The sequence below is a fragment of the Girardinichthys multiradiatus genome, chromosome 11 (assembly GCF_021462225.1).
Source record: "Girardinichthys multiradiatus isolate DD_20200921_A chromosome 11, DD_fGirMul_XY1, whole genome shotgun sequence".
Taxonomy (NCBI): domain Eukaryota; kingdom Metazoa; phylum Chordata; class Actinopteri; order Cyprinodontiformes; family Goodeidae; genus Girardinichthys; species Girardinichthys multiradiatus.
Window position 1 is genome coordinate 24,508,174 of NC_061804.1, and position 25,134 is coordinate 24,533,307.

The following is a 25,134-nucleotide window of genomic DNA, read 5'->3' on the forward strand; positions in this document are numbered from 1 at the left end:
GGTTCTGGTTCTGTGTATGCAGAGTAGATTTGAGCGAGATGACCTGAGAGGTCTGGGTGGTTGATACACTGACAACAAGTCTGTAATGTATTTTGGTGCTAAGCCATTCAGTGATTTATAGACTAACAGAAGTATTTTAAACTCTATTCTCTGAGCTACATGGAGCCAGTGTAGGGACTTTAGAACTGGGGTGATGTGCTTTCTGAGTTCTAGTGTGGACGCGGGCAGCAGCGTTCTGGATCAACTGCACCTGTCTGATCGACCTTTTAGGCATACCTGTGAAGACCCTGTTGCAGTAATCAATTCTACTAAATATGAACGCATGAATTAGTTTTTCAAGGTCCTGCTGAGACATTAGTCCTTTAATCCTGGAGATGTTTTTTAGGTGATAGAAGGCTGACCTAGTTACTACCTTTATGTGCCTCTGAAGGTTCAGGTCTGAGTCCATCACTACACCCAGGTTTCGAGCCTGACTGGTGGTTTCTAGCTGTATTAACTGAAGCTGTGGGCTAACTTTCAAACACTCTTCCTTTGGTCCAAAGATTATTACTTCAGTTTTGTTTTGATTTAGCTGAAGAAAATTTAGGCCCATCCATGGATCTTCTAAGCATTTACCCAGCGCTTGAATGGGATCATAGTCACCTGGTGACATCATAACATATAGCTGTGTGTCGTCTGCATAATTATGATAACTTACGTTGTTGTTTATTAAAATCTGAGTTAGGGGGAGCATGTAGATATTGAATAGGAGGGGCCCTAAGATGGACCCTTGGGGAATGCCAAATGTGATTTTTGTGCTCTCTGATATAAAGTTACCTACTGACACAAAAAAGTCCCTGTCCTTCAAGTAGGATTTAAACCAGTTGAGTGCTGTACCAGAAAGGCCGAACCAGTTTTCCAGGCGCTTTAATAAAATGGAGTGATCAACAGTGTCAAATACTGCACTAAAGTCCAACAATACCAGCACTGTGGTTCTTCCACAGTCTGCATGTATACGGATGTCATTGAACACCTTGACAAGAGCAGTCTCTGTACTGTGGTGAGCAGGAAGCCTGACTGGAAGACATTGAAGCAGTTGGTTGCTGTTAGGAAGTTGTTTAACTTCTGAAACACAACTTTTTCAATAATCTTTCTGATGAAGGGGAGGTTTGATATAGGCCTGTAGTTCTGTAGTAGCAGCTTGTCCAAATTGCTCTTTTTCATTAGAGGTTTGATAATTGCTGTTTTCAGGGCCTGGGGGAAAACACCTGTCAAAAGGGACGTGTTTATTATTTGTGTTAAATCAGATGTTATTACGGGCAAAGCTTTCTTAAAGAAAGCTGTGGTTAAAAGATCGAGACAGCAGGAAGAAGAGCTTAGTTGGTGTACGATTTCTTCAAAGATTTTGCAGTTTATTTGGTGAAATTGGGAAATTTTGTCAAAATCAGTTCTAGTTGGAGACAACATTGGTACTGCAGTTGATGTGGATGTGCTGACTGCCTCTCTGATCTTTTGGGTTTTTTCATTCATTTCATTGCAAATTCATTTCAGGCCCTGGTAGAGTGGAGTTCAGATGCTACAGTTACTGGAGGGTTTGTTAACCTGTCGACCAAATAATGCACGAGCATTGTTAATGTTTTTGCTGATGATCTCAGAAAAGAAAGATTCCCTTGCATTTTTCAGTTGTAGGTTATATCTGTATAGTCTTTCTTTATAGATCATATAGTGAACCTGGAGTCCAGTCTTTCGCCACCTGCGTTTAGCTTTTCGACACTCCTTTTTTTCACTTCTGACTGGTGGAGCACTTCTCCACTGAGGCATTTTCTTCCCAGAAATTACTTTCACTTTAATTGAAGCAATTGAATCAATGATGTCCGAGATTTTAGAATGAAAGTTATCTACCAGCTCATCTACAGTGTTACAGGGCAAAGTGGAGGTAGAAGAGTAAATCTGATTAAAGGTTTCAGCTGCACCGTCCTTAAAGATGCGTTTTCTTATCATGTCTCTTTGGCAAACTGAGTCATTGCAGATGATGCTTTCAAAAATAACAGAAAAGTGGTCAGATAGGGCAACATCAGTTACAGACACATTGGAAATGTTTAGACCCATGATCAAGTTGAAAATATGTCCCTGTTAGTGCATTTGCTGTTTAACACGTTGAGTCAAACCAACATTTCTAACAGTGCCACATAGATCTATTGCACTTCTGTCTTCAGGATTGTCCATGTGAATGTTGAAGTCTCCAACAATAATTAAACAGTCTTAATCAACACATATCACAGATGAAAGCTCATTAAAATCACTGCTAAAGTTTTTTTGGACTTAGGAGGCCTATAAATATTCAAGAACATGGTTCGGACCGGAAATTCAAAAGAGTCAAATTTGCCCAGAAATACTTTTTTACACTCTAATAAATCTTTAAACGAAGTGGCAACCCCTCCACCTTTTCTTTGTTGTCTGCTCTCACAAAGACAATTGTAGTTTGGAGGCGTCGACTCTATCAGAATGGGAGCTTCATTAAATTCATGTAACCATGTTTCTGTTAAAAACATAACATCAAGATCGTGGTCAGTAATGAAGTCATTGATTAAAAATGATTTTCCTGACAGAGATCTAATGTTCAATAAAGCCAGTTTATATGACTTAGTTGCTGATATTAGCTCTGTGTCTGGTTGTACCTGACAGTTTATGGTTTTTTTTTTTATTGTTTATTAATGTCTCTTATCCTTTTGGCTTTGTTCTTTCTGTCACGTATAAGCACAGATATTTTACAACAATCTCCTATTAGGGGCCCAAGTTTTTCCTGGACATGCTCATTTCTGATAGAGTTACCACTGGGGTCCAGACTGTATCACAGAGAAGTGATTTGAAGATCCTGATTAGGAGGAGATAGATTAGGAGGTGGTGGGGCTCTGTGGCATTTGGAAGATGTTGGTTTAGTAGCAGGGCCTCGGCCATGAGGGGTGTTGAATGGAGAAGATGTCAGAGCCATTTGGGTCCCGATTTTAAGAGCTCCTTTCATGTTATCAGAATCCAGTAGAGCAAAAAGCGGGCTCAGTGTGGAGATGGGAGAGTTCTGTGCGGTCTGGGTCGGGGTCTGGGGTGAGGGGAGTTTACCGGGGTTGTCGGTCTGGGTCTGGGTTTGGGGGGATGGGGGTATAATGGGGGGGTTCAATTCTCCTGTGGATTTCGATGGGGAGACCTTTTGTGATGACCTCTCTTTCTCAGCCAACTGGCCGATTGTTTCTGCTGGAGCTGTTGGAGGCAGCATTATCATTGTTGTTGATACTCCATGTTCTCGGCTGAAGGTCGAAGCTGCTGGTGGATTATTTACTGAACAGAAGAGATTAGATGTGAGACGTCTGGCTCCTGGCTTGTTCAAACAGAAACCATCTTGCTTAAAGAGTTGTCTTTTTTCCCAAAAAATATTAAAGTTGTCAATGAAGTTCACAGGTGTGGTGGCACATGTTTTTTTCAACCACTTATTAATCATCAGAAGTCTTGAAAAAATTTCATCTCCATCTCCATAGTGTATAATAAGGTTTTCTAGAGACGGGTGCTTTTCTGTGATTGCAAGAATATTCTCTGAGATATCGGACACCATGTTACTGGTACCAATCATAACTTCTGTGCTTTTCTAGTTGCAGAAGTTTTTAATCCCATCCACAGCGGTGTTGCCCACTATTAGGATTCTTGGTCCGGTGGGGCGTTTTTTCTCTGGCAGCTTAGGAGAAGACTGTTTAGAATGAAGGTTGTTCTCAAACCTTTTATTGTTCTCAGAAGATGGATAGTTTTCCTGGTTTTTGTTCTGTAGTGGGGCAAATCTGTTTTGGAGGGGAATTCCATTATTTCCAGATGTCTCACTCCTATCAGTTGTTGTGACAGCAGCTCGCTGTCGAAGTCTCCCCTTTTGGGAAACGGGGGCATTTCTCTGGCATTTCTGGCCATTCTAATTTATTTAATTGCTGAGATCTTCCAGTGAGTTGTCCACAGAATGGTGGCAGGAAGTAGAATAAAGACACAAAAAGATTTTATTGTACGGGTAAAAAAAATAAAAGCAAGATTGGGTGGTGTACACTGGTGGTGTAGGGCTTAAGCGGTCGACCATGTGCAGAGGCTATAGTCCTCGATGCGGCTATCCTGGGTTCGAGTCCCGGACCTGGCGACCTTTGCCAAATGTCTCCCCTCACTTTGCCCTCTTTCCTGTCTATCTACAGTTGAAAAAGTGAAAAATAAAGGCCTCTAGTGCTGCAAAGTATATATATAAAAAACAAGAGCTTAAATGTTGTTTAGGGCAGTTTTATAAGGTATAGTACAGCTTGCTTTTAAATTTAAGGAGGGTAGAGGTGAAGCTGGTGACCCTATAAGTGTTCAGTTTCTTTAAGATGTACTTTTATTTTTTTATATTTTTTTATTTTCACAATTTTACCTGTTGTCTTTGTTGTTGCAGGTGAGTCAATGATGTGTGGAGAATCCTCCTCTGAAGTGCTATGGATTTGTGAGTTGTTTTTACACCAGTTATTTGTGCATTAAAAGCAGGGTCTCACTAAGACTTGATTAAAAACAAACATTTATAACTCAAACTCTTAAGATCCACAAATAATTTTATTTCAAGGTTAAATGTAAGATCAAGTGGTATTTCATCTTTCAATCCCATCAAAAAAACATACATTTAGCCATGTTCACTTATTGCCAATATGATTTTGAAGGTCTAGTACCATGGACAGGTCTATTTTGGAGCACTTAAAAATTGATTCTTACCAAATAATAGGAGAGTCTATTTTGTTTTTGTGAACATGGGTTCACTGGGGTAAACCTCCAAATCATAAAGTACAAAACTTGACATCACAGCAGCAAGTAAACCTGTGTAACCCCTCAGAGACTCATGCATTTCTCTCAGCAAATTGTATCATCCCAGTAGCAAGAAACAGGCACTACACTGTTCCATTCATTCCTCTATTTTTATAAGAAACCACTGGCTTTCCCCATGAGCCTCACCTCTGAGGAACGATCTATTTTAGTGGATGTTATAGTGTTAATTAAAGTTGAAGCACGTGTGAAAAATGCCCAAGTGTCTGCCCTGAAGAAATAGTACTGTGCAAAAGTTTTAGGCAGGTGTGAACAATGCTGTAAACAAAGAATGGTTTCAGAAATATAAATGATGATTGTTTAGTTTTATCAATTTACAAAAGGCTAAGTGAGCGAACCCAAACATACAGCCAAAGTCATTCAGAACTATCTTCAGTGTAAAGAAGAACAATAATTACTGGAAGTGATGGTATGGCCCCCACAGAACCCTGATCTCAACATCATCGAGTGTGTCTGGGATTACAAGAAGAGAGAGAAGGATGTGAGAAAGCCTACATCCACAGAAGATCTGTGGTTAGTTCCAAGATGTTTGGAACAACCTACCAGTTGAGTAGAAGAATTGATGCTGTTTTGAAGGCAAAGAGTGGTCACACCAAATATTGATCTGATTTAGATTTCTCTTTTGTTCATTCGCTGCATTTTGTTGATTGATGAAAATAAGTGATTAACACTTCCATTTTTGAAAGCATTATTTGTTTACAGCAGCAGGTGAGGCTCCCCAGTCTCACCTGTTTCTGCCAGTCCTTCAGGAAGCTGGTGATCCACTGACAGGTGGAGGTCGGGACATTGAGCTGAGTGTGTTTCTGGTGGAGGATGTCTGGATTGATGGTGTTGAATACTGAGCTGAAGTCCACAAACAGGATCCATGCCTACATCTCTGGGTGGTCGAGGTGTTGCAGGATGTAGTCCCTAGTTGACCTGTTTGCCTGGTAGGCAAACTACAGGGGGTCCGGCAGGGGGCCTGTGATGTACTTCAGGTGTTTTAACACTAGTCGCTCAAAGGATTTCATGAGCACAGATGTCAAGGCGACAAGCCTGTTGTCATTTAATCCTGTGATGGTGGGTTTCTCGGGCACTGGGATGATGGTGGAGCATTTCAAGCAGACAGGGATCTCACAAAGCTCCACTGACTTGTTAAAGATCTCAGTAAAGATGGGTGCGAGTTGGTCGGCGCAGGCTTTCAGGCATGATGGGGAGACATTATCAGATCCTGAGGCCTTCCTTGTTTTCAGGTGCTGAAAGAGCCTATTCACATCTTCCTCTGAGATCCTAAGTATGGGCAGAGGGTCTAAAGGTAGGGGGACGGTTGGTGTATGGCAAGTATTTGTGTCTGAATGGGATGTAGAGGAGTTGGGTTGAGGTGTTAACGTTTTTCATACCTGCAGTAGAAGCCATTCAACTGCTTTGCCAAGTGAGGATTCTGCTCAGGGTTGAGGGAAGGGCTCCTGTAGGCAGTCAGGTTTTTCAAACCATTCCAAACAGCAGAAGTGCTCCATGTGAAAAGCTTTTCTTTAGCTTCTCATTGTAGCTTCTCTTCTTTGCTTTGATCTCCTTGGTCAGTTTGTTCCTGGCCTGCTTATACAGGACCGGGTCCTCTGTGCTGTCAGCCTCTCCCTTATTCCTGCGCAGCATCTTCAAATGTGAAGTGAACCAAGGTTTTTTGTTATTGTATGTGCAGAAGGTCTTGGTCTGCACACACATGCCATCTCACAGAAAATGACGTATGATGTCAACACCTCAATGAGTTGGTTTAAATAGACCAATAGGTGCAGTCAAAGCAGGCCTGTAACATCTGCTTTAAGTCTTCAGTCCACCTAACAGTCCAAACCACAGGTTTTGAACCTTTTAGTTTCTGCCTGTAGGTTGGGATGAGATGGACGAGAGAGTGGTCAGAAAGTCCCAATGCAGCCCCGGTGACAACATGTTATGCATCTTTTAAAATTGTGTAGCAGTGGTCCAGGGTGTTTTTATCCTTGGTGGGACACTTAATGTGCTGTCTGTATTTGGGAAGTTCATTGGAGAGGTTTGCACTGTTAAAATCCCAAAGATCAATGATGAGAGAGTCTGGATGTTTTTTTCTCCACATCTGTTATCAGCTCAGCGAGTTATTTTTCAGCATCTGAGGTGGAGCCTTGAGGAGGTATGTAAGCGCCAAGCAATACAGAAGAGGGGAATTCCTTCTGTGAATAAAATGGTTTACCGTTTATGAGAAATGACCCCAGGTTAGGACTACATGTCTTCCTCAACACTGTGATATCTCTGCACAAACATTCGTTTATATAAAACCAGATTCTGCCCCCTCGCTTTTTCCCCCGATATGTTTGCGTTCCACTGCAAAACAGCTGAAAGTCGGGGATCAGAACTGTGTAGTCCGGGGTGTTATCAAGTCTGAGTTTTTGCAGGTGAGGAGAAGCAGTTCATCCAATTTGTTGGCCAGGGAACGCACATTTGCCAGGTGGATTGAAAGCAAGGGTGCGTGTAGTCTCCGCTGTTGGAGCTTCACGAGCACGCCGGCTCTCTTCCCTCTCCGCCGTCTCTGGCTGTATATCCCATATTGAGGCGCCGCTTCGCTGGCCAGGATCTCTGTGAAGCTGGCATCAGTGAATGATGGTGAAAAAAATGCCAAGAGAGGATTGTCTGATGTTTAGAAGTTCCTCTCTGGTGAAAGAAACAACCGAATGGTGGCAGAAAGCACCACAAAAACACGCAGAAAACGAGAGAGCAAAGCTCCAACGCTACCATCAGTGGTGCCATCTTGGATCTGCAAGCATGCAAGGTAAAATAGAATAATAAAATAAGAATAAAAGGCTGTACAGTAAGGGTTTATTTACAACCTGACAAAAAATGCTGAACAGGTATTAAAAATAGCTTACTCAGATTCAAAGAAACGTGCAAGTGAGGAGGATAATTCTTTAGATTTTCTGTTTCTATTCAAGGCAATAATTTAAAAATTGATAAATTCTCCCTAAATAGTATATTATTTGTCCAAACAAGGCAGAAATATTCATCTACTACTTCCTAATTAAGTGTAATAATAGTAGTGTCGTGAGAGAGTAGACATAAAAATCCACAGAATGTTAAATTGGCTGAATATTAACGTAATCACAACTGTAAACCTTACCCTAACTGTTTAATCAAAATAAACATAAACTTTAAACACAAATTAACATATTGATTTTGCTCAATATTTTTAGTTTGTCCCAATACAATCATTTCATTATCCTTTTAGTTTCATATTTGTCTTGCTTCTTTTCTATTTAGCATGCGGCTCATCAGTATTGGCTTGTTTACAAGAGAGGCTCCATCAGAATTCTGCGACTAATTTCGAATTTCAGATTTCTTTTGACCTTTAACCTGCCAACAAAGATTTGGGCTGATTTCATTTTCTCTTTAGAGCTAGTATATAAGACAATTCACAGTAGCTTTAGTTATTAGTACAGCTGTCAGCAAAAACAGAAGTCACTATGAATTTCGCTAGGCAGACCCTGAGATTTCCAAAATGCTGCCAACATTTTTGAATCAAGCCCATTTCATGACAGACAGAGCGTGAAACCTCAAAAGGATAATCAAATTTGCTGTAATACATTCAGCCTTCCTGTTACCTATGTCACAACCCGGCTTGTGACGTCATGGCAAAAGAGGAGGCACACCAATTTTAGCAGCCAATGAAATGTTTTTTTTTTTATAAAATCAACTTAGGTTAAGGAAAAAGAAACAATTAACCAAGAATAATTAAAGCATATTGTGGGAGTATCAGTAAATCAATTGTGTTTGGTGTGGATATTTCTGAAATGATGTGTTGTATTGTGTAAAACAACCAAATTCAAACAAGCCCAAAATATAACCAAGTAAACCAAAACTAAGCCAAACCTAAAACCTGGACTGTCTGCTATGGGGAGAGGAAGGACAGCCACAGGTATGAGAAGCAGCCACATTGAACTGACAGGAAACGTTGGGCCAAGGTTTTTACCAGTCAGCAGCTGACTCTAAACCACTCCAACTTCATTCGAGAGACAGAATGTCAAATGTTGAAGGCAGGCAAGACAGGTGTCATCACAGCATCACAGAGTCTTGCTCTCTCTTACAGCCTGAAAGAACAGCAAAACTAGCTTGTATGTCGTAGAGGAGAATTTCCTTTTAAATATCTTCCTAGCTAACTGTTTTGACTTAATTTTAAGCAACTCACATGATACTGAAAGCATAACTTTGAGTACCTCTAGTGGTGTAGTTGAGTTCATGTGTTTTTGCAGTGGTTACAAACTGCATTTACTGATCAGAAAAAGGTTAGATTAAAAATAAAAGGCATTTTACTGTTTGTAATTCAAGTTATGTTTTTTTTTTTTCTTTATGTAACATGTAGCTTAGCTTTACAGCGAGCAAAGTACAGAAGTAAGAGCTCACATAGAGTAAATAGTGTTAAGTTATTCAAATGTCAAATGACTCCTAAAAGGTAATGATTCAGTTTCATGAATCACTGTGAAAATCAAGAGTCCTCCATAAACACACATGCTCTTGAATATATACTCAAGATCTGCATATAGAAAATCAATCCTTTATATGGACTACTTTTTTCAAAACAGATCTAGACCATAACAAAATGTCTGTTGTTTGTTACGTTCCTGTGTATTTTGTTTTGTTTGCCAATTTAATTTGTATTTGCTGTTCTTTACATATAGTTAATGAACTATTAACATTTTGTCCTTATGGTGTTGTTTGTCTAAACAAATCTAACCCTTCCATCCACTGCAATATCCCCTAATGTCACCTTCAATTGTTTGTTTTTTTACCCCCAAACACATGACCGTTTAGCCTTATTCTTCTTGTGCAGGGAACATTTCACTTTGCAGAACGATGCTATCGCTGTCTCTACCAAAACCTTAGGCAACTAAAGCTTTCATCAAGCAGTCCCCTACAGAAATAGTAACATGTGAACCTTCAGCAAAAGTGAAGTCCACATAATGTGCTTCTGTTGGATCACAAGTCAGGCAATCCCATAACAAGGTTGCCGTGCAGTGAGCCCACAGTGTACCAACACCCATGCATCTGGTTTGCATTAGCAGAGCCATACTCATATGGGTTACATATCTGTTGCCACAGCAAAGACCACCCCTATGTTCTCTTCTCTCTCTTTAAGTGGTTTCCAGAGATATTAACTACTGGTTTGGCTCATCATAAAACAGCACAGACAACAAAAGGCTCAAAGGCTGTAAAAGTAAAAATTACTGCCGAATTGGTATAAATAAGCTGAAAATAGATGTTATTTTCAAGAGTTTGCCATGGGGAAGGATCCCCTTGGATTGAGCTACATCCATCTCCACATAACCTCTGCCCAGCTTTCCTGTCCTGTTGGCACCGTGACACATAGTGAAAGCAGTGTTAAGGGTGCAAGTTTTTCTGGAAACATAGTATTTTATGTTCACCAAAAAGTTACATCTTAGTGTCAGTTGACCACGGCACCTTGAGTCTTATGTTGGCTGTGTCCCCTGCATCGGTTTTGGAGGTCAACTTTACAACATACTATTTCATTGTTCTTATAATGTACTGAACAGTGCTCCATGTGATTTACAAAGCTTTGAATTGTATTTAATAGGCTAAAAATTATTTAAGTGTAATCTCTGATCTGCCGAGTTTGTTTTTTGTTTTCTTGATGGTGTTTTGTCTTTAATATTAACAAATCTTTGGAAGATTTGTTAGAGACCAAGTCAAAGGCCAAACCACTGAGAGACCATTTTGAAGAGCTTTGGTGTAATTATGGAGGCAGAAAGAGTGGAAAATGTGGAAAAGTTTAAGGGGTACAAGTACTGCAAGGCAATAGATTTAATATTATTGGATGCATTTGACTCCCCTGAGGCTGTAGGGCTTCTTCCTACTTAGCCCCATGTCTTGTAACCTAATGGAAGATAAGCATTTCTCCTAGCTTGTGAGAGATTTGACTCCATTTTAAACAGGCTGGTAAATACAAATTTAAAGTTGAATATGTATTCTTTAAAGTCTTCTAATAAGAAAATGTAATCACACCAAGATCCCATTTAAACATTATTAGATATCATTGCTCTATATGGCACTTCCTCTTTCTTCTTTTCTTGTGTACACATATTTTGGGGTATAAACAACCTTTGGCCAGGACAAGCCAAGCCTTCCTTTGCAAGAGCTGTCACATCACTTTAGCTGCTGGTTCAGATTGTGAACACACGTACACACACAACACACACACACACACACACAGAGAGAGAGAAAGGCAAGCAAACACTGCCCAAACCCACAGAACCCCCAGGTTATTGGAAAGACCCGTGTTCATGGAGCAGTTGGCTCATCTAGGCCCTGCAGTACCAAAACACTGTAAAAAAGAATCCAGGCAAACTTTAAAGGCGCCACTTACTAAAAATGTTTTACATAACCTCATCAAAATGTGGCCTTTACTGTTTTAGAGCTGTTTAAAAATAATTTCAGCTCATACTCAGTCAAGCCAAAAGTGACGAACATACTCAAAATCACTCAGCTTAATGAAATGGAAATTTTACTTAAGAGTAAGCTTGTATGTCAGTGTGCAAATTGAAACAAGCTCATTAAGTGTAGTGGACTACTCTTCAATCAGTATGTAAATCGAAAGGGGTTGTGATGCTTCCACACATTTCCTGAATACATACTTTATGGTCTTCTTCTTTTACACACCTCTTTTGATCCTCTGTGATTGAATCCTGGGGCTTATAGATTAAGTTACATTGGACTCAGAAAAGGGTTAGGGTTAGGGGTTACTGTACAGTGTCTGTACAGACAATGTATAGGGCATGTGTCTGAAGAGAAGAGAGGGAAACAAAAGAAAGAAGAAAGGTGAAGAAAAATGTGTTTATTTTGCATGAACATAGCCACGTGTCTGTCACTGTATCCCTTAAATTAACCTCAAACTATGAAATGCAACCAGCAGTAGAAGAGCGCAGAAACCCACGGTGCAACATTTGTTGCTGTAGCAGCCAACACAAACTCGGCCATCATCAGTTTCTGTGCGCACTTATAGGGCTCACATTTGAATCAGGACACATCTTGAGATGGTGCAGCAGTTTGAACTATTGTCATCTTTTAGAAATGTCACAAAAGCGATGCCCCCTCTCCCAGCAATCACTCATCCATCCACATGCCATAGACAGGCTATTTAGCAGACCATGCGTCTTTCAGCTATTTTGGCTTAAGTAGTTTTACCTAAGCCCTAATGTAAGTTGTGAAAAAACCAATAACATAAATTGATAGGGAGGAATGGATTCAAAAAGTTTCTGATGGGTAACTCTTTGTCATTTTTGTCATAGTATATGATTTCAGAATAGCCGGTTGAAATACAGTGCCTTGCTAAAGTATTAGTACCCCTTAATTGTTTTTTGTTTTTTTTGTCCCAGTGCAGTTTCTGTTTATTGTTACAGAGCAGCACAGAGTAATGCATATTTTTGCAATGATGATGTTTTATTCTGTTGGATGATATATAAAAAGGATTTTCTGGCTTTATGTCTTTAAATATCCAGTCACTTCTAGCTTGTATCTGTACATAAAAATGTGTGTAACGGGGCAGAGATGTATAAGCCTGCAGTCTGCTTCTCTACTCATGTCTTTTCCAGAATGGTCCCCATATGTGTCCCAGATGAATGGCTGGAGATAAAAGTAGAGATTTTGGTAAACGTGAAAAAAAACAGTTCGATTGAGTGGGTGGAAACTGTGGTCCGGGGTCCTTGCTCTGTTGCTGTTAAATATAGGGTTGAGAAACGCCACAAATTCAGAGTCCAGCCTCTATATTAGATCATTCTGGGGGCTGGCACAAAGTCACAGCAGCAAGAAACACTTAGTTATTACTTTCCCAAACACAATTCTTCCACATTGTTTTGCGTTATCTCCTTTTGAGCACACGTGTACAACAGACACATCATCACCACTGGAATACTGGATAAGATCTCAAATTACAATGAACAAGAGAATTGGCTTGTTGCTTTGTAGCATGACATATATGGCATCAACAGGCTATGTATCTGTTTTTGTTTCACTTTATAATTTCTGCATGACATGTTATTCTTTTGGGTTTTATATAACCCCCTGCTTTTGTGATTTAAAGCATGCAAAATCTATTACTTTTGGTTTTATTTCTCTATTTTTAAGAGATTCACTTAAAGATAAAATTACTCTTTTGTAAGGGAATTCTAGTTAATAAAATGTTTGCAACTTAAGTACAAGGAGATGTTATTCTAGGATTACATAAACTTGGGATATAAAAATGATTGCCATCTTCCTAAAAAAATCCTTCTTTTAGGTTAAGGATACAATTTGGGTCATTTTATCGTTTTCTTATATATTTTGAATATATATATTTATAAGTAGTAATCATACTTAGATTAAATGTAACCTGCTTTCTGAATAATTCAGCTAATAATTATTTAAACACCTGGGGTCACTCATAAAGCATAGGAATTCGTTACCAGATTTTGTCAGAATCCGTGGTGTCTGCCTGCAGCTAACCATTTTACCGCCAGGTGCCGTTACCTGGAGGTGCTGGAGAAGGGACAGGTGCAGCTCATCAGGCTTATCAACTGGGCAGTAAATGAAGAGGCCGCGCCTACACTTCGTTGCCTGAGTGTTTTACCCTTGCAGTACAGCTACTGGCCTCCCCTGAAATCTACTCTCGTAGTTTGAAAGTTATTTCTGAAATTTTCTGTAAACTTGCACTGATTTTACCTGTCCTGACACTTCCAGGTGCCTTACCTCTGGATCCGACGGAGTTGACCAGAGATTTAAAGAATCAGTCTGAACCGAGTCCCGAATTGAACCTTCAGGCTGACTGTTCTGTGAGCCACCAGCGAAGCGAATCTTGTCCGCCCTCCCAGCACCTTCTGTAGGCCCCGTCTCAACGAACACGGCGGTCAAGGCGAGCCACTCACTCTTACACCACTGGATCTATGACCATTCCCCCCGGCGGGTTTCCCTGCGCTTACCTGTAAGCTGCACAATCAGTTCTGGTGCATTTTCTGAGGTCCAGTTTGTAACTCTGCTCTTCTCCCGCAGCCAGACGGTTCCAGTCTTGTTTCCCGTTCCCAGGATCATTTGTTTAAATAAACATTCACTAATCTCATCTGTCTCTGGTTGTCCTCTGCATGTGGGTCAGGTCGGCATTTAACATTATGACAGAACGCTCAGGCCACCCGGACCCCGCGGAGAACCTCCAGAGGACCCTAGCCGAGCACAGCCAGCAGATCCGTTCACATGATTCTACCCTTCGGGAGATTCTGGATCAGCAGCAGCAGACTAGTCAGCAGGTAGAGCAGATGGCTTCGCTCCTCCAGCAGGCTTGTAAGCAGACCACCTCAGCACCAGAGCCCTCCACTCCGGTAGGGGGCGCAGCCGCTTACCCTCCGCCTCAGCAACACCAGCACTTCCACGAGGTAACCTCCCCCAATCCCGAAATATATTCGGGGGAGGGGGAAGGTTTTCGCGGTTTTCTGCTTCAGTGCTCTTTAGTTTTTAATAGGTCGCCCCATTCTTTTCCTCATGATGAGGGAAAGATCTCTTATATTCTGGGCTTATTAACTGGGAGGGCACTCCAGTGGGCAGAGGCGAGGTTTTCTTCCACAACGTTTCCAGATATCATATGCAGACTTTGAGTCAGAGTTTAGAAGAACATTTGAGTTAGGTTTTGATCAGACCAGTCTTGCTTGCAGGTTCTGGACTTTAAAACAGCGTAATCACTCAGTGACTGAGGTTTCTATAAATTTCCGCTCTTTAGCTGCAGCTTCTGGCTGGAACACTTGTGCATTAAAGGCCGTATTTTTTCAGTCTTTGGACGAGGCATTAAAAGACGAGTTAGCCCTAGTGGAGGAGCCTAAAGAATTAGATGATTATATTGACCTAGCAGTCTGTCTTGATTCCTGTCTCAGAGAGAGACGGCGAGCCCGCTTTGAAAGAGCTGCCGATAGACCCCCGCTAGTGGCTCACTCTGTGTCACCTGGTCGGCAGCCTCAGCTGAGTGCTCGCCCGGTGAGCAGAGGCAATGGCGGGAGGCTGATCAGTGCTTTTACTGTGGAGCCTCAGATCATTTCATTTCCTCTGGCCCCATTCAGCCAAAAGGGGGGTCTGTCGGTCTTAAAGGGGCGGCCGACGGACCAGCCTGTTAGCCTAGAAGCCCCTAGATTTACTCTGCCCGCAGTGTTGTTTAGAAACATTAGTTCCAGGTCACTTCCTGCGTTATTTGACCCGGGTTGTGAATTAAACTTAATACAGGACCTTCTCAAAATATTAGCATATTGTGATAAAGTTAATTATTTTCCATAATGTCATGATGAAAATTTAACATTCATATATTTTAGATTCATTGCACACTAACTGAAATATTTCAGGTCTTTTATTGTCTTAATACGGATGATTTTGGCATACAGCTCATGAAAACCCAAAATTCCTATCTCACAAAATTAGCATATTTCATCCGACCAATAAAAGAAAAGTGTTTTTAATACAAAAAACGTCAACCTTCAAATAATCATGTACAGTTATGCACTCAATACTTGGTCGGGAATCCTTTTGCAGAAATGACTGCTTCAATGCGGCGTGGCATGGAGGCAATCAGCCTGTGGCACTGCTGAGATCTTATGGAGGCCTAGGATGCTTCGATAGCGGCCTTTAGCTCATCCAGAGTGTTGGGTCTTGAGTCTCTCAACGTTCTCTTCACAATATCCCACAGATTCTCTATGGGGTTCAGGTCAGGAGAGTTGGCAGGCCAATTGAGCACAGTGATACCATGGTCAGTAAACCATTTACCAGTGGTTTTGGCACTGTGAGAAGGTGCCAGGTCGTGCTGAAAAATGAAATCTTCATCTCCATAAAGCTTTTCAGCAGATGGAATCATGAAGTGCTCAAAAATCTCCTGATAGCTAGCTGCATTGACCCTGCCCTTGATAAAACACAGTGGACCAACACCAGCAGCTGACACGGCACCCCAGACCATCACTGACTGTGGGTACTTGACACTGGACTTCTGGCATTTTGGCATTTCCTTCTCCCCAGTCTTCCTCCAGACTCTGGCACCTTGATTTCTGAATGACATGCAGAATTTGCTTTCATCCGAAAAAAGTACTTTGGACCACTGAGCAACAGTCCAGTGCTGCTTCTCTGTAGCCCAGGTCAGGCGCTTCTGCCGCTGTTTTTGGTTCAAAAGTGGCTTGACCTGGGGAATGCGGCACCTGTAGCCCATTTCCTGCACACGCCTGTGCACGGTGGCTCTGGATGTTTCTACTCCAGACTCAGTCCACTGCTTCCGCAGGTCCCCCAAGGTCTGGAATCGGCCCTTCTCCACAATCTTCCTCAGGGTCCGGTCACCTCTTCTCGTTGTGCAGCGTTTTCTGCCACACTTTTTCCTTCCCACAGACTTCCCACTGAGGTGCCTTGATACAGCACTCTGGAAACAGCCTATTCGTTCAGAAATTTCTTTCTGTGTCTTACCCTCTTGCTTGAGGGTGTCAATAGTGGCCTTCTGGACAGCAGTCAGGTCGGCAGTCTTACCCATGATTGGGGTATTGAGTGATGAACCAGGCTGGGAGTTTTAATGGGCTCAAGAATCTTTTGCAGGTGTTTAGAGTTAACTCGTTGATTCAGATGATTAGGTTCATAGCTCGTTTAGAGACCCTTTTAATGATATGCTAATTTTGTGAGATAGGAATTTTGGGTTTTCATGAGCTGTATGCCAAAATCATCCGTATTAAGACAATAAAAGACCTGAAATATTTCAGTTAGTGTGCAATGAATCTAAAATATATGAATGTTAAATTTACATCATGACATTATGGAAAATAATGAACTTTATCACAATATGCTAATATTTTGAGAAGGACCTGTAGATCAGAAACTTGTAGAAGAAGAAGGTATTGAGACTGAGCCTCTGTCTCATCCACGCCAGGTTCTAGTTTTAGATGGGCTGTCATTAAATCAGATAACTTATCGCACTCTGCCTCTGGAGTTAGTGGTCTCAGGTAATCATAGGGAGATAATTTCTTTTTCAGTCTTCCCTATAGCTCAAAGCTCGTTGGTTCTCGGGTTTTCCTGGTTGTGGCTCTATAACCCCCATATTAATTGGGCTGAATGCCTGGTGGAGGCCTGGTCTGAGAGCTGCCTGCAGTCGTATTTACAATCTGCCATCTGCCCCAGTTCTGCTCCCGTTATTTGTAACGAGGAGGAGACTCCAGACTTGGCCGGAGTCCCTCCCGAGTATCATGACCTCAGACCAGTGTTCAATAAATCACAAGCCCTGTCATTGCCCCTCCACTGGCCCTATGATTGCGCAATAGATCTTCTTCCTGGCGCTCCCCTGCCTTCTAGCCATCTATATAAGATCTCTGGTCCTGAAAGACGGGTTATGGAAGACTATATAGCAGAGTCCCTAGCGACTGGCATAATCCGCCCATCATCCTCACCCCTGGCTGCGGGTTTTTTCTTTGTTGGTACGAAGGATGGCACTTTATGCCCTTGTATAGATTACAGGGGTCCTAACGCTATCACTGTTAAGAACAAGTACTCTTTGCCGCTCCTAGCCTCCGCTTTGGAGCCCGTTCACGGGGCCACTGTGTTTTCTAAGCTGGACCTCAGAAACGCCTACCACCTCGTCAGGATCTTCCAGGAGGACGAGTGGAAGACGGCGTTTAAGACCCCCCTCGGCCACTTTGAGTATCTAGTCATGCCTTTTGGACTGTGCAATGCACCAGCTGTGTTTCAGCCCCTGGTCAATGACGTGCTAAGAGACTTCCTGAATGTTTTTGTTTTTGTATATTTGGACGATATTTTAATCTATTGTAGAGACCTCGAGGAGCACCGCCTCCATGTCCGGCTAGTCCTTCAGCGCCTCCTGGAGAACAGACTATTCGTCAAGGTGGAGAAGTGCGCCTTCCACCAGTCCACCGTCAGCTTCCTGGGATTCATTTTGGAGGGTGGACAGGTTCGCGCTGATCCCGAGAAGGTAAGAGCAGTGTTAGAGTTGCCAGTTCTGGATGCACACAAGAAGTTCTTGGGATTCGCAAACTTCTACCGGAGGTTCATACGGAACTACAGCCAGGTAGCAGCACCCCTTTCAGCGCTGACTTCCATCAAGGTGCCATTCAGCTGGAACGCTGACGCCGATGCCGCTTTCACCCGCCTGAAGGAGAGGTTCTCTCAGGCCCCGGTTCTGATCCACCCTGATCCCTCAAAGCAGTTTACCCTGGAGGTGGATGCCTCGGACACCGGAGTGGGAGCGGTCCTCTCTCAGCTTTCTGGCCAGGACGGATGACTTCATCCGTGCGCCTTTTTTTCCCGTCGCCTGATGTCTGCTGAACGGAATTACGAGGTGGGAGACCGCGAACTACTGGCCATCAAGCTGGTCTTCGAGGAGTGGAGGCATTGGTTGGAGTGAGCTGGTACTGGTTTGGACAGACTACAAGAATCTGTCCTACATTCAGTCAGCTAAACGCTTAAATTCTAGACAGTCACGTTGGTCACTTTTCTTTTTCCATTTTAACCTGTCCATTTCTTTTAGACCAGGCACAACGAACCTTAAGCCTGATGCTTTCTCCCGCCAGTTTGGACCTGAAGATTCTGAAAAGAAGGCTGAGCCCATCCTACCTCCCAGTTGCATGGTCGGTTTTCTGACCTGGGAAATTGAAAACCTGATGCAGCGAGCCCTACCAACTGACCCTGGAGCTGGTACCAAACCCCCGGGACGGATGTACATACCCGAATCGGTGCGATCCAAACTCATCAGCTGGTTTCATTCCGCCAAGTTCTCCGTCCACCCGGGCATCGGCCGAACTGTTGCTTCCGTTTCCAGAAGGTTCTGGTGGCCGTCCCTGCACAAGGATATCAGAGACTTTGTGAACATCTGTACTGTTTGCGCCAGGAACAAGGCGCCTAACCGCCCGCCTGCCGGCCTCCACCAGCCTTTTAGTGTACCCACTCGACCATGGTCACACACCACTCTGGACTTCGTCACTGGCCTGCCCAACTCCCATGGGATGACCGTAATCCTAACCATGATAGATCGATTCTCTAAGGCCTGTCATCTGGTTCTGCTACGGAAGCTGCCATCTGCATCACAGACACCTAAGCTGATGACCGAGCACGTCTTCCATCTCCATGGCATCCCGCAAAGTTTGCTGTCTGATCGGGGACCCCATTTCACCTCCCAGGTCTGGAGACACTTTTGCACTGCCCTGGTGGCCAAGGTGGTGCTGACCTCTGGTCACCATCCCCAGACTAAAGGCCAGGTCGATCGCCTTAATCAAGAGCTGGAGGCAGCTTTACAATGTGTGACCTCAACCAACCCTGCCGACTGGAGCTCTCACTTGGCCTGGGTTGAATACTCACACAATTCTCATGTCTCAGTAGCCACCGGCCACACCCCCTTTGAGGCCTCCCTCGGTTATCAGCCACCCTTGTTCCCGGCCGACGAAGCGGCTATTGCGGTACCTTCAGTTCAACGTCACATCCGGAGAAGCAAGCGGATTTGGGATGCAACGGTTCAAGTGCTTCATCAGACGTCTGCCCATAACAAGCGCTATGCTGATTGATGATGAGTTCCCACACCTACATACCGCCTGGGTCAGAAGGTCTGGCTCGCTGCTCGGGACATCCCATTAAAGTCCCTATCCCGTAAGCTCTCCCCCAGGTTCATTGGGCCATACGTACTTCTGTCCGCCTTCGTCTGCCTTCCAGTTTCCGGGTTCACCCAGTTTTTCATGTCTCCCAACTGAAACTTGTCCAGACCAGTACGCTCTGCCCTCTGGCCATGCCCCCTCCTCCCGTTTGGGACTTCCAGGGCTACCCTGCCGGATTGCGGCCTCCCGGCGGCAGGGCCGTTGGTGACAGTACCTTGTCGACTGGGAGGGCTACAGTCCTGAGGATCGCACCTGGGTGCCCGGCTCCTTCATCCTGGATCCTGCTTTGATCTGTGACTTCTGTGCAGCCCGACCTGCTGTTCCCGGGCCGCCAGGAGGCTGCCATTGAGGGGGAGGTGGTGTCAGACTCTTTGGTGTGTCTGCCTGCAGCTAACCATTTTACCGCCAGGTGCCGTTGCCTGGAGTTGCTGGAGAAGGGACCGGTGCAGCTCATCATGCTTATCAACTGGGCAGTAAATGAAGAGGCCGCGCCTGCACTTCATTGCCTGAGCGTTTTGCCCTTGCGGTACAGCTACTGGCCTCCCCTGAAATCTACTCTCGTAGTTTGAAAGTTATTTCTGAAATTTTCTGTAAACTTGCACTGATTTTACCTGTCCTGACACTTCCAGGTGCCTTACCTCTGGATCCGACGGAGTTGACCAGAGATTTAAAGAATCGGTCTGAACCGAGTCCCGAATTGAACCTTCAGGCTGACTCTTCTGTGAACCACCAGCGAAGCGAATCTTTTCTGCACTCCCAGCACCTTCTGTCGGCCCCGTCTCAATGAACACGGTGGTCGAGGCGAGCCACTCTCTTTTACACCACTGGATCTATGACCATTCCCCCCGGCGGGTTTCCCTGCGCTTACCTGTAAGCTGCACAAACAGTTCTGGTGCGTTTTCTGAGGTCCAGTTTGTAACTCTGCTCTTCTCCCGCAGCCAGACGGTTCCAGTCTTGTTTCTCGTTCCCAGGATCATTTGTTTAAATAAACATTCACTAATCTCATCTGTCTCTGGTTGTTCTCTGCATGTGGGTCAGGTCGGCAGTTAACATTATGACAGATTTAGACAGTAAAGTCAGTGCAAAAGTACCCTCTCTTGGCACATTTGAACACTGTGAATTCTACAAGTCAATTAACACACACTGTCCAAACAAAAATTCTACAAAGTCTGCGTAATTTAATAAATAAATAAATGAAAGTTAATTTTAGGTAGTAGAGTGTTGCAGTAAAACTAAATGCAGTGTAGTTGGGCATGTCACACTAAGCAAAATACAGCAGAGGCAGAGCTGACTGCTGATTATAAAGATGACTATGGTTGAAATATAGGCCTCAATTTCTCTCTGCGCTACATGCACACATTTTGATTGGCTCTGCAATTTAAACATTTGCAGCTGTTCTGCTCAAATCGTTTAAGGCCAACATGCAGATAGGCCAATTTTTTAAACAAATCCTTTAAACATGGCATGTACACTCTGAAACATTGTGAAATTTGCAATCACATCAAGAAAATCTCTGACATGAGATTTGACGAGGACCTGAAGGGACAGTGGGCTCTCTTGAGAGGATTTACTTTCCACCAAGTCAGAGCCAATAAACACTCCACTCCACTCACTTTCAGAGTGATGGCACCAAAAAGGCTGATATTTTTGCATTGTGTGTGTGTGGTGGATGGGTGGATGTGTATGTGTGCAGTTTTCCTGGCCAGCACCAAACCAGCTTTATATTTCAGAAAATAAGTGTTTTTTGACTCCTTAAGATCAGAGAACCCTCAAATTGGCACTCATAAGAAACATATATCAGGCTGTGAAGCAAATAAAGAAAGGGTCAAGTCTAAAAAGGTTAGACATGGGTTACGAAGAAAACATTTACTGTTTAGGTTAAGGAAAGTGTAGCAGTGAAAAAAAATGTTCAAAAGTTAAACAATTTTTCTCAGTTTTGCCAAACAAGGCTGTGTTTTTTTTATTGATTTTATCTGTGTGCAGTCTCCTGAATCTTGAATCATTTGGTGGGGGAGGGGGCTGCTGATTTCTATCAGGATTTTTGAAGTCTAGTTTAGGAGCAAAGTGATGCTTTTTGAACTTTGAGGGTGACCCTCACATTGGTTACATGTGTTTCATAGTTCCACAAGAACACTGTGTAAAGAACAATGTTCCCACAGAGGTTTTATCTGTGCTTCTGTTTATCTCATTAAAAAAGTACTAATTTAATAATGTCCATGGACAAGTTCCAACAACAAAAAAGTGTTTAGGAAAATGTTCTTTTAAGATCTTATTTGGCAAACAGATTGCAAACGTATACAGCAATAAGCAGGAAACAGTTGAAAGGAAGGTAAACAACAAATTACTATGCCTTGCAAAAGTTTTCAACCTTTTGATTTTCTTCAAATGTTATCATGTTAAAACAATAAATGTCAATGTATGTCATGGGGATTTAATGTAAGACAGTAATGTCACATAACAATGAAGTGGTTTTCTTTTAGAATTGCCCTGTAGATAGTTGCATCCCGCTCGCCTGTCCCTGCAAAAGAAAAGCACCGTCACAGCATGATGCTACCACCACCATATGCTTCACTGTGGGGATGGTGTTTTCAGGGTGATTTGCAGCATTAGTTTTCAATGATGAGTGGTCATAGCATCTTGCACACAAGGCAAAAATGTTCAAACTTGATACCATCTGACCAGAGCTCCTTCCCCCACATTGGGTCCACTATATGGCTAGTGGCAAACTTCAAATTGGATATTTTATAGCTTTCTTTCAACTATGGCTTTCCTCTTGCCACTCTTTCTTAAAAATCAGATTTGTGGGGAGCTATGGGTCATTGCAGCTCCTCAAGAGTTACCGTAGGTCTCATGGGTGCTTTTCTGATTAACGTTATCCTTGCCTGACCTGTCAGTTTAGTTGGACAGCCATGTAATGATATGTTTGCATTTGTGCCATACTATCTCCATTTGCAGATGATGGATTCAACAATTCTCTAATGTTCTGTAACAAACATCTGAAGCCTTCAAAGAATAGTTTTCTTTTGACCCTTTGCATTTCAGTCTTAATGAAAATCAAGCTATTTTCTTATTCATTTTTAGCCTAGGATATGTTCATTCTTCTATACAAATATGACATTTATTTACACAAATACAAAAAAAAAATCTTCAATCAGAGCCATACTGAGCTAGAGTACCAGCAAGACACTGAACAGCCAATATGTAACAAGATGGAGCACTCCTATGCGGCAAGACGTTTTTTGTATTTGCCACTGATAAGCTCAGATAGATTTAGGCCAACAGAGATAGACTGTTGTTTACATTCAGCCTCCACTGGTCTCAGTTGTTTGACCCCCCTTTTTTTAATATATATATATATATATATTTATTTTTTAACAGTAGGTAGGCAGGAAAGAGGGCAAAAAGAGGAGGAGACATTCCCCCTTTTAGGCCTGGTGTTCTTTGTATATAGGGATATTACATAATTATGTGATGTTTAAAAAAGCAGAAGCTAGAGCCCATGCAATCAATCCTAACTATTTATTAAGCGTTCATGGCCTCAGATACACAGGAACTGCTGACTCTCACTATTTTCCATTTGTCCCTGCTTCATATTAAGTAGTGCTTTGACTGTTGAAGAATCTGAAGTCTGATTTTTGTCTCTAGTTGGAGCTGAACTTGGCAGTAATAGGACTCCTAGAACTAGAGAGACTTGCAGTAGTTGTCCCTGTTTAACTGCATATTGCAAACAGGATGCTTAGCAAGGGAAAATATTATATTTGTAGCACAACTTGGCAAAACTTCTGCATGTCCTAGTCCTCTAAAGGTCATCTGGGAAAGCTTTGTGATATGTGGTTTGACATTTGGTTTCCACAGTTTTGAAAAGAGCAAGCATATACTCATGTTTATTCTTATAAAAACAATTTTTTGTACTCCAACTCTGTAATGCGTTGGATCTCTTGCTCTCTCTTTCTCTCTCTTATCTCAAAAATATATAGAATGTTCTCAGCTCCCACAAGATTCCACAGCACGAGTTGTATGCCCCAACAAAAACTCAATAAATAAAATATCGTTTTATAATGTTGTCTGACGGTTAGAGTAATCTAACTGTGGGAGATACAAACACATGCACCTATTGCACATTTACTAGCTTTTTGCAGAGTAGCTGTTAAGAGACCCGCTCTTTTTGCTTAATATTGGCCAAACTGCAAAGAGTTCATGTATTTTAAAATCAGATTTAGTCAAGCCAAATAGAAGAGAAAATACTACCCAGAATGAAGCAATTCTGGGATTTTAATTTTCATATAGTTTTTATTTCTCCAAGCATGGATCCAAAACAATTTTGGCACAACTTCACCAACTTCTAAGATGCCTGAAGAGGGTCAATGAACTGGTAAGGTGAAAACTTCAGCAGCACTTGAAGAATTTTATACATACTTTATTAACAGACCGAGTCGTTCGGCTTGTGGCCTTCTTCAGGGTCATTACAAATCACCACACAAGTTATATTTACATAAAAACTACCATCCAAAAAAATTATCTAATAAACCAATCATATGTACACACATACAACAACTGACCAGTCAGCATACAGGAGGGTGGTACTTGCTGACTGGCTAAACCAGTGCCCAATTGGGCTCTGGCTGAAAACACTTTGCCTTAAAAGGGGACATAACATCCCAACCTTACAAAGAACCTCATTCTTAGAAATGCACAGCAAATTCAAACAAACAAAAGCCACACACTGCACCCAAATTGTGTGGTGATTTGTAATGACCCGGAAAAAGCCCACAAGCAGAAACGCGTTGATCTGCTAACAAAGTTTGTTCCAGATACTTCAAGTATTGCTGAAGTTTTTACCTTACCAGTTTCTCCAAGCATTAACAGTATTTTAGCCTCTAAAGTAAAGCAGAGGTACACTCTAATATTTCAACATGCAACCTATTTTATTATCTACTATATGAGTGAAAATACTAAATGAAAGAGAAATAAATATGTTAAAGGTGCATTGCTATTGCATGAAAAAAAAGAAACATTGTTTTAAAAATGCTTTACAAACAAAAACCTAAAATGTATGGCACAAATTCCAAATTCTGACACCTGTTACTCTTATACCCCTAAATAAAATTATGTCCAACTATAAGCCTTCAGTAATCACCTTTTAAACAGGGCCCATCTGTGTTTAATTTAATATCAGTTTAAAAACTTTTGTTCTCTTACGGCATCCAAGGTTTGTTAGAGAAGATGACTAAACAAACAACATGAGGAAGAGCAGGAATCAAATGGGACAGGTAGGGGATAAGGTTGTAGTAAAGTATATTTTAGGGTCAGCTTTTAAGACAATAACCCTTGCTTTGAACATCTTAGAGAACAATGTTCAGTTCATCCTATGAATTTGTGAAGAGTATAGCAGTACTGCAAACTTACCAAAACCTTGCTGTCCACCTACTGCAAACTGACAGGCCATACAAACAAATAGTTTTTCTTCTACCTTTGTTTTTCCACCACAACACACTAAATAAATGAATACAAAAAAAGCCTCAGTACACAGCCCCTCGTTGACGACCTTAAGGGAGTATTTGGCTGTTTCTGTAACCGGGTCATTTTTCTGAGCTGTGTACAGTGGTGAGATAAGGTCTTTATTCTGAGAAGTGGTCAAGAGACC

At 42.3% G+C, this 25,134-nt stretch overlaps 1 protein-coding gene and 1 long non-coding RNA gene across 4 annotated transcripts in view; both read left to right on the forward strand.

Moving 5' to 3' along the window:
• cadm2a (cell adhesion molecule 2a) overlaps window positions 1-25,134 on the forward strand; it is a 397,367-nt gene that overhangs the window by 121,436 nt on the left and 250,797 nt on the right. The gene's annotated exons all lie outside the window — the stretch shown is intronic.
• Window positions 1-25,134, forward strand: part of LOC124876220 — a 137,342-nt gene that overhangs the window by 45,249 nt on the left and 66,959 nt on the right. The window contains exon 3 of the long non-coding RNA XR_007040247.1: window positions 4,430-4,477. This is a non-coding gene — a long non-coding RNA (uncharacterized LOC124876220). The remainder of the gene's footprint in view (window positions 1-4,429; window positions 4,478-25,134) is intronic.